The sequence below is a fragment of the Callithrix jacchus genome, chromosome 13 (genome assembly GCF_049354715.1).
Source record: "Callithrix jacchus isolate 240 chromosome 13, calJac240_pri, whole genome shotgun sequence".
Classification (NCBI taxonomy): domain Eukaryota; kingdom Metazoa; phylum Chordata; class Mammalia; order Primates; family Cebidae; genus Callithrix; species Callithrix jacchus.
Window position 1 is genome coordinate 118,872,539 of NC_133514.1, and position 16,051 is coordinate 118,888,589.

Below are 16,051 nucleotides of genomic sequence, written 5' to 3' on the forward strand. Positions count from 1 at the left end.
TACCCTCACCCCAGCCAGAGCCTGAACGATGGCCCTCGGGCCCCCAGTGACTGGAGAATGCAGTCTCCATTTCCTTAAACTCATTTGAAACCTTTCCCCAAAACTTGCAGAGCCCTGCAATTTACAGGCCAACATTCAAGGAAGAGCATTAACGACGCCCTGCAATCAACAAGCGAGCTCTTCTTTCTCTCCGATTTCCTGCTCACTACTTCCCGGCCTGTCCCATCTTTCAAAAATAAGCCCTGCTGTAAGTCCCCGAGAGAACTGCACAGGGAACTGCACAGGATGTGCTTTTAGAGGACTTAAGGCCAATCTGAAGGGAAAGATACATAAATGCAGAAACGGAGAAAGTGCTGAAACATAACCACTTGAAGCCCAAACCCCCATTACCTTAAGGAAGCATGAGCAAAGCTGCCTCTGCTCGGGGCCAAGTGGTCTCCTGGTGTCCACAGTTGACTGGCAAAGTTTCTCAAACTTTAAAGAAACAGTAAAAAATGTACTCTCTGCAACTAACTCTCCTAAGGGGTCACTCAGTGGCCAAATTGAAAGATCTTTGTAATCATTCTTTTTAGCTGCAGGCAAAAATTGCTATTTAAGACAAGGGCATCCCTTCCAAAAAAAGAACAAGAATGCCATCCTCAGAGCTTCCAACTTCAAAACGCACCATGGGCGGCCGCCCCAATTAGGAGGATTATCTGGACGTTGGCGGCACTCCTGGCACGATGGACTGTCTTTTAAAGCCCGCCAGGCTCTGTCAGCCAGGAGGGTTTCGATGGGATGCCTTCTCCACCGTTATCCTGGTCCCTCGTGGGGCGTGCCTCCCGTAGGAGCAACACCGTGTGATCAGGCATTACCCACCTCGGTTCCAACCACAGCCATTTCCACCCCCGGCTGCTCGATTTCACTTTCTCACACACACACCAAATGCAAGCTGTTGTTCCAACTTCCCTGTAACACACAGGGCTGGTGACACCCCCCTTCTAAAACCTGTGAACCCGAGCCTGCCACCCAATCCAGAGTGAATACGGAAAAGTTCCGCAGCCACACAGATGTGCAGAGCCAGGGTGGAGGGTGCAGAGCCAGGGTGGAGGGTGCAGAGCCAGGGTGGAGGGTGCAGAGCCAGGGTGGAGGGTGCAGAGCCAGGGTGGAGGGTGCAGCCCCCGTGTCCACCTGACATGCAATATGGTGCCCACGCACATCCGACAGCAGGGACCCATCTGAACGCACAGTGTGCCTGTGTGTTCAATCAGGTAAGATGAATTACAAACTTTTTCCAAGGCTGGAATTCGGAACTTGCCAGACAAAACTGTAATTTAATTGTTTAGGCATAAAGATGACTTGCTGATTGGGGTTTTAAAGCCGATTCCAATGGATCTCTTGCTGTGCGTGTGTGTGTTTCTCCACATATGTCATCAGCAGTTCAAAGCTACTTTTTTTTAATGCCTTATATAATTTTTGAAATTAAAAAATACTTCATTTTTAAAATCTTAGGTAACAATCATGTTTATTAAAAAACAGGAGTTAAAATGTTTCTTTGAGAAACCTGTTTACTCATAAAAGTACACTGCAATGGGGAAAGGGAGAGGCTGAAGAAAGGACAAAACATAAGAGCAGAAAATAACATGTGGCTACACTTTAAAAGGAATCATGTAAATATCTAAATACATCTAAAAACATCTAAATACATATATATATATATATATATATATATATATTTTTTTTTTTTTTTTTTTTTTTGAGACGGAGTTTCCCTCTTGTTACCCAGGCTGGAGTGCAATGGCGTGATCTCGGCTCACCGCAACCTCCGCCTTCTGGGTTCAAGCAATTCTCCTGCCTCCCAAGTACCTGGGACTACAGGCGTGCACCACCACGCCCAGCTAATTTTTTTGTATTTTTAGTAGAGACGGGGTTTCATCATGTTGACCAGTATGGTCTCGATCTCTTGACCTCGTGATCCACCCGCCTCGGCCTCCCAAAGTGCTGGGATCACAGGCGTGAGCCGCCGCGCCCGGCCTAAATACGTATATATTAAGGCTGCTGCCGTACTTTTGGAGTTCACTTTTCTCTTCCTTTTCTTCCCTTTTCTGCCTATATTATACAATTGAAATTAAGTGACTTTCTCCAGATTACTTACATTTGCTAAATTTGGGACAAATCTAATCTGGGTTCAATATTTCAGTGAATAAATCCCTTCTGTAGGTGAGACCAACTGCCTTTCTGACCCTAATACAGTGCAGAAAAGTCACTTCCTGACACACACCCAGCTGATCTGCCGAAACACTTCCTGGTGTGAAGAAATGTGTGCCCAGGGTTGACCCCACCACCACTACAGAAACTGCTTCAGAAACAAGTACGACAAAGCCTTCATCCAACGCACAGAGCCAGAAAGAAAACCACGTTCACAAACCCAAGGGGAATGTACAGCGCCAACATGGGCGGAAGCAGCCTCTGTCCACGGTCCGAGGCCCTTCAGGTGACAGCAGGCTCCTCAGAGGAGTTCCCGTCCTCGGGCAGCGTGGCCAGCTGCTAAGGAGGGCATCGCTGCACAAGTGCTTCTGAGTACCTAGCATGTGCAAGGCCATGTATCAGGAGCCAGAGAATCTAAGATGGCCCAGAAAAAGCACCCGGCTTCAAGGAACTCAAAGACCGGAGAGCATACCGTAGGAAAGCATGCTGGCAGTGCCCAGTAAGACAAGGAGGAGTTTCCAGAAGGCCAGGGGGGGAAGCCATCACTGTATTTGCAAGGACAGGCCAGGTTTTCCCAGAGAACCTAGGCTCACCTGGGAACCACACTGATGTGGCTTGAATTCTAAGTACTTTTCGTGACCTAAGCACAGAACCCCGGGTCCTCCCTGGCTCTTCCCCACCCCCCACCCATCTCCATAGTAATAACCCCAATGACCACTCAGCTGCACCTCCCAACTAACGCTTGAATCCATGTACCCAACTCAAGCCAAAGGCATCACTCCAGAGCACAGATGGGGCCAGTCTCCAGGAGACTCCCAGCCCTGAAGAGGCTCCCCAAGTCTGCGAGATGAAGACAAACTCCTCACCTTGGCTTCCCAGGGTCTGAACACCACAGCTCCCCCTGGACCCCCAGGTCTAGGGCCCTGAGTCCTGCTCCAGCCCAGCAGCCTCCCAGAACCTGTGCTCCTGCTCCCTCATGCCTGTGTCCCCACCCCACCTGTCACGAGGCTGACCAACGCCGCCGCCCCGCCCCCCCACCGCCAGGTACAGCACAGCCTTCCTGATCTCCTTCAACCACTGATAGAGCCTGCTGACCCACCATGTTGTAAGGGGCAGCCAGACTATCTGGGATTAAAACCCAGTTCTGCCACTACCTGAGGTCAGCTGTGTGACCCTGAGCCAGTGTCTTAGCCTCTCTGTTCCTCAGTCTACTTCTTCATCTTTAAAATGTAATGAGAGCAATGACATCTATTTTATCATATTCCAATGATATTTAAATTATCGCATGCAAGCCACAATGTTTAGTATACAGTAAGTCTTCAGTGCATTCTGGGTAGGATGAGTAAGTGAGTACCAGTGAAGTGTGCAAAGGCACGCAGTCCCTGGCAATGACAATATGTGGTTTAATACATGCAAAAGGACAGGACAGCACCTTGAAAGCTGGATTCAAAACAGCTAAATAGGACACCTCTAGATTCACCGGGCCCTTATCCTTTACACACAACGGGTTATTTAACACAATTACATCCCCTGAGCGACAGCTATAATCACCTACAACAAGCACGTTCAAGCATACTGTAGCTCCAGAAGTCTTCACAGAAATTAAACCTCAAAATGGACTGGGTATTAGAGGATATCTGAGAACTACTCTTACTTGTGTGAAGTTGGTAATATGGGAGAATGCTGTTCCCTTTGGAGATGTGTAATGAAATATTTAGAGTTGGTTTACAAAAGAGAGAGAGACGGAGAGAAGGCAAATGCACCAAAATGTTAACAACTGCTGAAACTCAAGGGTAAAGGGTGTGTGTCCGTGTGTGTGTGCACGTGTGTGCATGCGTGTGTGCACGCGTGCGTGTGTATGTAACTATCTCCATTTTTCCAAATTTGGCTAACTTTTCCTAAAAGTTAAAAAAGAAAAAAAATCCTACTTGTCACTCCAGTAACAATTGAAAGCAGAGCAGCTCTGGGGGACAGGGAGGGCCTCTTCCCCCATCTGTCCCTCCTCCTCCCCCACTCCCCCGCCCTCGCCAGGCCCTTTGGAAGCTCCAGGGCTGTGATAACTTCAGACACAGGTTGGGAAACTACCTTTACTTAACTCAAGTTTCGAAAGAAACGCAAAGAAAAACCATCTGAATACGAGGTACCTGTTCAAGTGAAAAGCAGTGTTTCATTTTCAAAGATTGCTCTCTGATGTTTTAGAGGGTTGCCCAGAGCTACTCAGGAAACCCACCCCCGGGCTCCAGTAGCAAAGCCTTCTGTGGACAACACGAACTCTCACAATCAGCAGCCAAAATGCAGCAATCTGAGCGTATTCCAGCACTCTAACTAGCCTTTCCAGCACTTCACGAGGTAAAAAGTCAGTAACGCGCTGGAGGTTTTCTCTTCCTTATTTTCAGCAGTCATGTTCTGAGCAGTTAAACATGGCATGATCAGGGAAAAAGTGTGAAACATCTTACCTTTAAAAATAATAAGTATGTCTCTGACTCGACAGGAAATCTTGCCATGTTCTGCTCTGTGAATTAAACCAGTGCAAACCAAAAGCTGAACGGTTTTGTACTGATTTCCCTACAACTATCAAAGCTGAGTTATCAAAATCTTATCCTGAAAAAAGCACGGGAAGGCTAATCAAACAGGCTCTCCTATTTACAGTCATTTCCAAAACCACCTAACTCTTCAAGTTTGCGGAAACCAAGCAAAGCTGACCGGGAGACACCATGGGGGAACAAAGGACTGAGAGGAAAACTGAAAGTCCCGTTTCCTGCAGGAGTCCCGCAACCAGCATGTACCAGGCAAGGGGGGCAAACTGGCGTCCCTGTTGCTCTCCAAACACCTCTCTAGTGTGGCATTGTTTTCAGTTCTGGTTCACGCATTAACCTTATCGCGGTCCTGAAACAGCCCTGACTCCCTCGACGCCATGTGGCTTGACTTATCTCTGTCAGCTTCCTCTCTGCCCACCTTCCAGGGGGCACCGATGCCAGCCAGGGATGGGTGTCCACAGGGGCAGGGGGCCTGCAGCCGGCCCTGCAGCACCTCTGCTAACAGCACATTCCTGAGGATGGGCTGGGGTGGAATGTGACAAACTGGGGAGGGGAGAGACGGAGAACCCCAAAAAGCTCAAAGCGGGCAGAATGCTTCAGGTATTGACAGGGCTGTCTGCAAAGGCGTATGGTGGCTCCAAAAGGCAAATCACAAAACCTCAAAGAGCAGCTACCACCGGTGCATTTCTGAAGGGCGGTTCTCAGACATGGTTTACCCTGACAGCTACTACGGGGTCTGCGCAGAAGCCGTGCGTGTGTGAGTGGGTGCTAGGCCCAGTTGGGGCTTTCGCATACTGTGTGTGTTTGTTCTCTGGGAAACAATGAGACGGGCTTCACTAGTTACACTGTAGTATTATGAGCCATGAATCAAAATCCATCATTAACATCCTGGACAAGCTTATTTTACTACTGAGACAAAAAGCCTATTCTCTCAACAAATGGGGGAAAATTCCATCACAACAATGAAGAGTTCCTCTCCTTACAGACCATTCTGTACACGACTAACAATTACAGGCTTATAGTCCCCAGACTGGGGTCCCGAAGAGCCCAGAGAGTGATGCATTCAGTGTTGGGAGAGAAAGTGCTGCCGATGACAGGCCTGGAGGCGGCCGCTGTTCTCAGCCCGATCAATAATCCATTATGAACAAGCTACATTTCCACTCTAAGAAGAAGAAATGAATAAAAGGCGACCAGAATCGGCAGCATTCACAAGAAACTCCACCCACCTCCCCCACTAGGGGAAAGAGGACACAAAACGCCACTATCCCAGGCAGCAGCCGCGGGCAGAGACTCGGCCCCGCTGGCCAGAACAGACCCGATGTGGGGCAGCCCGAGAACAATGTGCTTTAGGTCTTTTCTCTCAGAAACACTCATTTCAGAGGTGAGTCTCCAGCCGGCTTTGTTCAGAAAGCGAGGCAGAGGGAAGGAGAATGGCAGAACCCCATTTTCTTAAACAAAGGTTGTCTTTAAATTATTTAACACCCCCCGAATAAATAAAAGCAAGTGCCCACATGCTGGCCCCCGATGCAAGGACCTGTCCCTAATCAGGCTTTGTTGAGGGAAGGCTGATCCTCTAAGCCCCGCCCGCTCAGCCCTGCACCTCAGACCGCGGTCTGGAGTCATCGTGCTATTTATAGCCAAAATGCATATATGACCTAAATGTTACTCTTCCGCAAGTAGGTTACCTTTTATGAAGCTGTTTACTGCAAACTGCCAAAAATCCCAAGTTAATTCCTGGTTCAAGAGAAAAGAGAGAACTCCATCCATCTTCCACATAAGTTCAAATAGAAGAACATTTGCTAAGAGTAAAGACAGTATCACAATGTAGTCTCGAAGTCCCTTGAACAACACTGGTACAGAGCTGCCCGTGTGTCCTTTCACTGAAATACGACCTGGGGGAGGGGGACAGCTGAATAGCAATCTAATTATGGACTACTTTCAGAAAAGTCCAAGAAAAAATGAGGAAGGATATGGAAATTTTCTTTCCACAGTCATTAACATACCCTGGGAAACTCAAAGTAGTTCTAGAGACTTTAATAAAGTAGTGTCCGTGTGAAAATGAAGGAAAAGGGGTGGCTACTTTCTCTCAGAAGGGAAGAAGCCTCTTGTTACCTTTCTTATTGCCTCTCTTGTGCTCTCCAAAATTAATGCCTTACTGACTTGCCATTTACTATTTACTATTTCCCCAGCCTTAATATTAAGTAGTTGCTTTGCCAAGCACCGAAAAAGTAAACTTCACAAAACTAAAAAATAAGAGGATCCAGCGCCTGCTCCATAATTCTCTGCAGATAAATGTGCTGTGTAGAGCCCCCTCGTCTGCCAGAAAGAGCTGGCGTTGGGGATTTGGAGGTAAATCCAGGCTTCTGGACCAACCAGCACTGCTAGTATAGTTAATGATCTTGTCAACATTTCCATTAAGGCCCCATTTCCAGAAGCTTAGAATTGCATCCCCCCAAACCCACGGCCCAGATGAAGTCCTGTGGTCACGGAGAGGCCGCTCTCTTCCCACAAAAACAGAGCAAATCACTCGCTATTCATTACAGAGCCAGGAAAGCTCTGGGTTTGCACTTTGATTCTTTTTACACCCTTCGCTACGATAGTTAAAAGCCAAATTTGCACATATCTCAGACACACTGAAAACCTGGGGACACCAGAGAACATGAAAACTCGTATATTTCTATTTCTGAAACAAACATGGAAAATCAGGAGGCCTTCAATGAACTGCAGCAAGAACCCAATTTAAAAGTGGCGTAGAGGTTTTACAGAGCCTGAACTCAAAACTGTGGAAACTGTTAACTCATTCAGTGTCTTCATATAAAAGTTTTTACAATTTTTCTTAGACACGATCAGCAGTGAAAACAAAACAATCATGCAGAAACTCTTACTTGTTTATTGGGTAACACTTCCTGGTCATTACTAAACACAGTTTTTTGAAATTTCTGTTATCATAAAATATATTTTAACTGAAATTTCTTTCTACAAATAAGCTGTATATATTCCACCACATCAACCAACAGCGAAGAGCAGTGTTTGCCTCCCAAACACACAGTCCTATTTTCCAACAAACTGATTAAAACCAACGTTTCTCTCCCAGTAAGAATTTTACAGATTGCAGGTTATTACCTATCTGACATTCTCTCTTCCCTCTGCGCTTTTTGTAAAAGACCCTAGAAGTCCCTACCATCATGCGAAAGAAACAACTGTGCCCAAGAATACAAAAAGAGATAATCACATGCGGTAAGCCATAAAGCATTCTGTTAAACATTACCTTCCAGTGTGGTGCTGCTTAGCACAGAAGTCGGCGTCCAAAAAAAATCCCTTCCCTAAGAGCTCACAGAGGAAAAATAAACATATCGATAATCAAGTTTACTGAATTCCAAGCAATTCCTTACACATTTTCTGTTAAAAGCAAAAAACGATACCCTGGAACTGAGTAGATTTTCATTGAATGGCTGAAAGGCATAGCATGCAAGGAATTACTTAAGATTTTGTTTATCATTGTACAAACACCAATCGATAGTTTAAAAGGATCAGAATTACAAAAGGACAGATCTTGCCCAAATGCTTCACTCTACAGCACATGTACTACGGCCAGTTTAAATTTTCCAGCTCCATTACTGCCAGTAACGACGGTAACATGACCCAGTTTATCACTAACATACACAGCACCTTTGAAAGCAGTGGGCTTAGGAGAGTGATCTATCAGAGAATATTTACAACGAGCAATTCCTGACAAAAACATGATGTCACGTCTCCATAGGATTTACCCTGCACTGCCTGTCTAAAAATATTTTTTCAAACACACTCAATGACACACTGCCTCGAGTTGCAAGTTCCAAGTTTGCAAGATAAAAGAAGATCTATTCTTCCCTTGCAGGGAACAAAAAAGGGTAAACAGGCAAAACCCCACTGCACCCCCCTGTAACGATGTTGCTGATATTCAGCTACAAACATTAAGAAAACTTTGCACCTGAAGCCATCATAAACAACCTCGCAGAAATGAGGGTGGGAGCATTTTTCTAAGCCAAAGCATCTTGCCCAGCAACAACTTCTGGTAAAAATAAATATAAAACATACCAAAGCATGATGTTTAACTTCAAAGTTGCCTATCCACCCCTTCGCCCCCCACCCTGCCCCCTAGGTCCCCAGAGAAGAGAGCTCTCTACCCTTTATCCCAGCCTGGTTATTTGGAAGTAAAGTGTCACACTTTAGGGGGCAACACTGTCCTAAGTCAAACAAAGCAGCACTCACACAGTTGCTTTGCAAACACTTTCCAAGAACTCGAAGACCACGACACTAATTCAGTGACGACATCTGGATGGTCCCATTTCGTCTGTCACATTAAGTCCATGCTTGAAATTAAGGTCGGAATAGCTGTGGGTCTAACAGCTGAAGAATACGCTCATTCTACCACCAGGGTCATTTCCCTCTCCCCCTCCTTTCCTGCCACTTCCCTCCCGCGCCAGCCTGGAGGCACACAGCAACACACACAACCCTAGGCTCCTTCTCTCAGATGTGTCCAATGCCAATGCTGTGAACAGATGCGCAAGGCACTGCTGGGGACAGATGGAGCCTGGAGAGGATCGCCACCCGCACAGGTGGGAGACTTGAAGGACTCAGGCCCACCCAGGCCTCTCTGCTCCCATTCAGCAGGGTGCGGGCACAGCCGAAGGCAGAGAGGGGAGTGGGGAGAAGCCCCTGGCAGCCTGTGCTGTGTTTCCAGATACTATCACATCTGGTTCAAGAAAATGACACTCGCCTTTATGAAAACAAACCCAGAAACAAGTACCTGACGAGAGAGGAGGCTACTCATCAACTCACTCTCAACAGGCACGTGAGATGCGCCAAGGCAAGCCTGCTCACAAAGACTGCGCTTGCACACGTGACACATGGATCTCTCCTCGCACAAGCCTCTGTGGGAGAGAAAGGAAACAAGAGTGCGTGCACGGCCTGCCCACTGAACCAAGAAGCTACCGAAAAATAAAACAGAACGACTCCAAAGTGTGCCCCACCTCCATCACTTAAATGAGCTGCTATTCCATTATTCTTTTTAATAAACAAGATTGACAACCAGCGAGACCATTGTTCCCTCCCTGTTCCCCTCCCCAACGCTGGGCTCGCCATCCTCATACAGGCAGGTATCATCTGTGACTCAAGAAGGATGGCAGGTCCCATCAATAATGAGATGCCACCAAACTCACTCATTCCTTAAAGACGTGCTTTGTCACTCCAGATAAAGACGGTGTTACTGCTCGGCTCCCTTCTCAGCAGCCCCAGCCAATGTGGAACAATAGATGCTCACTTTAGCCCACGCTCCTGGCCTGATTTCCTCGGCAGCTTAAACTACTCAAGCAGAACTTTTTCTGCCTTGCTAACCCTGGGGTGATGAGCAGTAGTGCCTATTCAGGGACCCTGCTGGAGAATAAAATCTGGATGACTAAGAACTGTAGGCTAGAGAAAGATGCACGCTGCAGACGTCACTCAACTAAAGGCCCCCAAATCTCACTTCCATCTATCCATCAATATCTAAGAGGGAGACGGTCATCCACTTAGCCAGTGCTAAGTCATATAAACAGGTGTGTTAAAGACAGCTCAGGGATTAGCCTAGCCCGGCCAGCCTTCTGGGCCCCACAGCTTCAAGCTAATGACGAGTCCGCCGAAATCCAAAGCATCAGGACACACTCAGTGGGCTTCAGAACTTCAGCCTGCCATCCACAGCCTGGGCTTCCTCCTGGGAATGCGCATGAGGTGTGTTCTCACCCAGCCACACAGTCAAACCCAATGGTCAGAACGAAGGCGCAGGTCGAGCCCCTGCTGCTGCATCTTTATCCCTGTGACGTAACTCGGAAGGCAAAACTCAGTGATTCACATGGCGGGGGAGGGGATTCTGGCCACATCCTAAACACAGATACTGCTGCTTTCTCAGCTCCACACTTAAAATCCTACTTCCAAGCTGTTCATGCAAACATATAATACTGCTTTCAATTTCTTGTTTTACGTCTTCTCTGAGTTTTGCTGTTTTCCAAAATCACTTTGCTGCACTAAATACGGTTGCGTTCTATTGCGCTGTGAGGCTGGGTGAATCACACACAGGTACCACCTGTTTCATCTGCAACAGTGGAAGCCACAGAAAGGGAAGACCACAGGCCTCAGATTTGTCACCAGGCTAAATTAAGCTGACAGCGCAGGAGAAGGGTTAACAGCCCACCAGTAAGACAACACACAGTGAACAGAAAGACATTCCCCCTTAAGCATGTGTGGGTACGTGTTTATTACACCACGTGCATGTGGCAAAGAAAAAGATCTACAAATGTTCCTTGGGTGTAAATTCCTTTCTGGAAAGTTCTCAACAAGGAGCTTCAGGATTTGTAAACAATCCTAAGCGTTCTCGCCTTCTTACCCTGAACTATCTCCACTTTGGATAAGCAGAGCCCCAGTTACCTCAAACTCCTTCTCAAACCCCTTAAGGGAAACTATGCGACCTGAAAGGGAAGAAAGCTTCCAAAACTAAAGCCAAGCGCAAAATCATGCTTTAAAGAGGGACGGACGTGGGTGGGGCCTGAAATCCCAGCACTTTGGAAGGCTGAGGCAGAAGGATCACCTGAGCCCAAGAGTTCGAGACCAGCCTGGGCAAAATAACAAGAACCCCATCTCTATAGAGATTAAAAAATAAAAATTAGTCAAGTGTGGTGGTGCCTGCAGCCCCAGCTATCCAAGAGGCTGAGGCGGGAAGGTCCCTGAAGCCTGGGAGGTCAAGGCTGCAGTGGCCACAATCATGCCACTGCACTGCATCCTGGGTGACTGACTGATATCCTGCCTCAAAAAACTAACAAATAAAAAAGAGTGATACGGCCTAACTCCCACCACCGACTCGGGTCTCAGGGACAGAAGGTTGCCAGAAATAATCAACATTTTTTAAACCCAAGGAGGTTCCGGTCATAAGAACATGTCAACCCAGTCTTAGAAACTCGCAGGAAAATTCCCTTCCATGCCACTCTCTGAAAGACAGCTCACTAGGACACAAATGGAAAACACCGTTTTCCTTCTGCGGAGATGAGCCGCTTCTCACCTTCAAGGCCAGTGTACTCTGCAGCTGTTTATTTGAACGATCTCCGCCTCGGCTGCATAGGTTACCTCGCACAGCAGGCGCGGTGGTTTTAAACACGCAGAGGGCCGTTTTTCTCCTGACGCGCCAATGCCATCATTTGCTTAGCGAGTAACGCCACCCAAGTCCTGAGTTACCATGATCTAGCAACTTGATGCAAAACGAAAGGACAAATAGAAGTCCTTGATAACTCATTTTGTTTTAAAGCTCATGTGAAAAGGAAACATTTGTTTCACTTTACATCACATCCCTTAAAGGTGCAGTTTCCCAGACCCTCCAGACAGCACTGCAGACCTGCTGACCAGGGAGCTCCAACTCCCCATGGGCACAAGCCCTTACCAGAAGGTGCTTTGCAAAGAAAAATTAAAGAAAACGTGAGTGAGTGGAGTTAAAAAGTTGCCATTTTCAAAGCCTGTTGTCCTTCTCTCCCAAACAAGCATCCTGCACAAGGCTCGCTCTCCCTCCCAACACAGATGTTTCAGGGGAATTTTCTAGAGAGGCATGAAGGGAACTCCATCCCTGGGAGGACCAAGGGCACAGAAGCAGTGCTGGGACACTCAGGAGGGGCACACGCTGCGGGCAATGCCAGGCCTCACCGCCGTGCATGTGCCTGCATGGAAGGGTTAGTGTGTAAGACAGTGAGTGTGGGAGCAGGTGGGTGGACATGAGAGAGACTGCGTGTCATGTGTGAACATGTGAGTGCGCCCAAGGGTGGGTAAGTGGGGGTGTGTGTGAGAGATCACGTGTGTGATCTCTTAACCTACAAAAGCACTCATTCGAATACACCACCTGGAGGCAAACACACGTGTCCCACTTGCGACCCACTACCAGCAACACTCACACCCATGTGCCTGGACCACCAGCTTTGCACAGAGCCAGGTGCAGCAGCAGCAGCGATGGGGCTCCGGGCCCGGCTGCCACCCACTCCCGTGTGTAGGGTGCTCTCTCCCTGCCCTGAGCTTCCCTCCCACACATGGTCACTGCGGGAAGCACGCTGGACCCAGAGCCAGCTCAGGAAACTCTGAGCCTGTGACAGTCCTGACCTGTGGCCACCATCCCCTCAACATCACTGTGCTCTTCCACGGGCACCCACGCTCTCCAAGAACAGCCATCTAGCTTCCTCTGTGGCAGAAAACTCTGGCCCTCCACTGCCAGCCAGGTAGCCCCGCATGCCAAGCTGGCCCTGAGCTAGGCCCAGGATCTGTGCCCTTTGGGACGTAGCGGCCATGTGCACCCCATCAGGGCCCGCACTGCCTCCCCCAGAATGTACTCCAGCACAGTCTGCCATGATGCCAACAGCAACGCCACTCAACACCAAGCCTTTAAGTGCCCAGCAGCTCCGTAGCCCAAGTCAGAATGGCCCAAGCTCCCTGGACCTGAGGCGGGCTTCAGGAAGTGCCAGGGCAGGAGGCAGAATGGGAAGTCTCACACACACCGGGCACCGCTCCTGGAGCACAGTGAGTCTCCCATGATAATGGGCAGATTCGGGGCCAACTGCAGAGCCCCGGAGACCAGGTTAGATGGTGACAGGCGGGCCTCCCACAGAACGTGCTAAGAATGGGCAATCAGGCAGGCACAGGAAGAATCATGCTGACGAGAAAGAAACACCGGGCGGGGTCTTCACGTTGGCAGCCTCCTTGGCATAGGGCAGGTCTGCCTCACCAGTCCCCAGCAATGAACCACAACCACTGCCCTCAAATCTGCCACTATCAACATATGCCAGGAAATGCTCCACTACCAAGCAGGAGGAAGGCCCAGGAAACCCCGGGTTTCTAGAGCAGGCTCGTCAGGTCGGAATGTGCCTACAAACGCAGCAAAGGGCAGCGCTCACCCGAAGGCTGAGCAGGCGGAGCTCCGATGACTCCTAGTGCTGTTAGCCATCATAAATCCTCAGCCTGGCAGGGCGCAGAGCCCAGGAGCAGCCTCAGCCTGCTCTCAGTCCAGGGCCCTCCTACGTCTCTACGGTGCCACCCTCCTTTCAAGACAAGGACGCTGAGCGTCAAGGCTGTGAGCCCATCCCCTGTCTTCCTGCCTCCCCGCTATCACCGCCCAGGCCCCCGCACTCTGCTGCCTGAAATGAGTGCTCTGGAGCTGTCAGAATGTTCCTTGACCTTCCAGTAAAAGGCGTACAACCTAAATACAAAGTAACGTCATGGGCGACAACCATGACCAGTGGCCGTCACCCAGGAACCTTTAAGACCCCAAATCAACACGAAGCAAGAGGCTACCATCCCAAGCAGGTGGCAAGTTGGCCACAGAACACCCGTCACCACCACCTTCACAGGCACTGTGAAAACCATGCTGGCTTCCTCCAAGCCCTGTGGCACACCACCCTCTACTGCCTCCCGACCAAGAGGGCCCAGGGGACCAGCATCTCCACATGCCTGGGACCCCCCTGTTGGGATACACCACTTGAGAACCCCTGGATCGCCCTATTTAATGTTACCTTTATGGGAAATTTGGGGTGGAAGGAGTCATTTGTCACCTAGAATTTCTGCAGTTGTCAGAAATTTATTCGTAGGACGTTTTGCAATCTTCCCACCCAAGTGTAACATCCGAAAACATATATCAGGTGCTGAAACGGCTGCCTGACACACAGAGGGCACTCAGCAAATTCAAGGTCCTCTCCTCCTCAGGTCTCCATCCAAGGTTCAGCAGCAGCAAAAATATCCACAGGATGGCACGGGAACCAACTCATGGCTCATCAGCAATGGGTGAGGGGCCCAGGTCTAATCAGATGGTCAACAGGTATCCTCCGAGTGCCCACCATGGGCCAGGCCAGCTAACAGGCGAGAAGCCCTGGGCAGTGACTGTCACCTCAGCAGCCTCACCTGGACGGCGAGGGTACAACACTCTGCCCTCCAGACGTGTGCTGTGCAGGGAAACTCCTCTGCCCTCCTCCGGTGACTCGCTGCAGGTGACCTTGCCCGAGCCCGGAGATCAAGCGTGCAGACCCTCACTCCCACCCCACCCGGCATCCGGTTACCTTTCAAATTAATATGACATTCTCTATCTTCCTTCTAGCATCTACCTTTTTCTCAAAATGTTTCTGCCAGAGAAGTGTTTTTCCAGCCTCCGTGGATGAGTGCTGGTGGCCACACCCACGGGACACACTTCCATGCCAGAGGCCACCCCATCGCAATGGGGAGTAAGCAGGAGCTGCACCTGCGGCTCCAGATTTGCAAAACTCAGAGACAGCTTTGTACGAATCCCAAGAAAACCATTCCACTCCTCTAATCACTTGCTGAGGAACAAGAGAAGACAGTTCACACCCCCTTCCTCTTCCTACAGCCCAACACAGGCACTCCTCCAGTGCCCCTTCAGGTAGAAACATCGCCGTCAGGGCAGGTCCCAGCAAAGAGGTTAGCAGCGGTCCGCCTCATTGAAGACACTCCTGGTAACAATGGAACCTGCCCCTCCGAGGATGCAGATGAAGCCCACACCATAAGATCCATCGCCACGTGAGGGGACTCTGCTGCGGCCCCTCCTGAAGGGAAGAGAGCTGTCCGCCCAAAACCACTGCCCCACAGTCATCAGCTGTGCAGACTTGAGCAGAAAAGGAAAGTGAGTTTTACTCACATGCAAACTAATATTCTTCAAGCAACACTGTTCCGGATCATGGAAAGGAAAGGACCCCCGCCCCGGGGGCACCAGGGTCTTGGGATCAGCTTACACCGGCTGCTTTTCAGCAGGAAAGCCTCATTCACACTGTGATCCCTACATCCTCATCAGAGTGGCCCACAGAGGCGGCTTCACAGTTATGTGCTCACTTAATTATTTTTCTTCTGTTTACCATCATTTTACATTTTTCTAGCTATGCCAAGAAAAGCGATCCTACACCACAACGTAAAAACTGTTGTTTTAAGCTTGATCGAAATTCCAGGTTTGTGAAACCGAAGTCGGACGGACTGCCAGGAAGGTGATCCAACTGCTCCTACCTGGGCTTTCCCAGGAATGTGTAAACTCAATGACAACATCCAGCAACGGTCCCAGCGGGATGTGGCTACTCTCAGCTGAAACGGTTTAGAGGATCGAACGCCACTCAGCCTCTCAGATTGTGAAATGATGAAAAGTTTAGTATTCACCGAATTATGTTTTTAAGAAACATTTGCCACTGCTTTTCTTTGAGAAAAAATAAAATAGCGCCAAGGACTTTCAGGCACCACCGTAGATATTTTCAGAGTAAATTAAATCACCCCAAGCGGGACTTCTAGGAAAGCAC

At 49.0% G+C, this 16,051-nt stretch overlaps 1 protein-coding gene across 9 annotated transcripts in view; it reads right to left on the minus strand.

The window, feature by feature from the left end:
* The window catches only part of ZNF516 (zinc finger protein 516), a 214,103-nt gene that overhangs the window by 167,449 nt on the left and 30,603 nt on the right, over positions 1–16,051 (minus strand). The window lies entirely within an intron of this gene.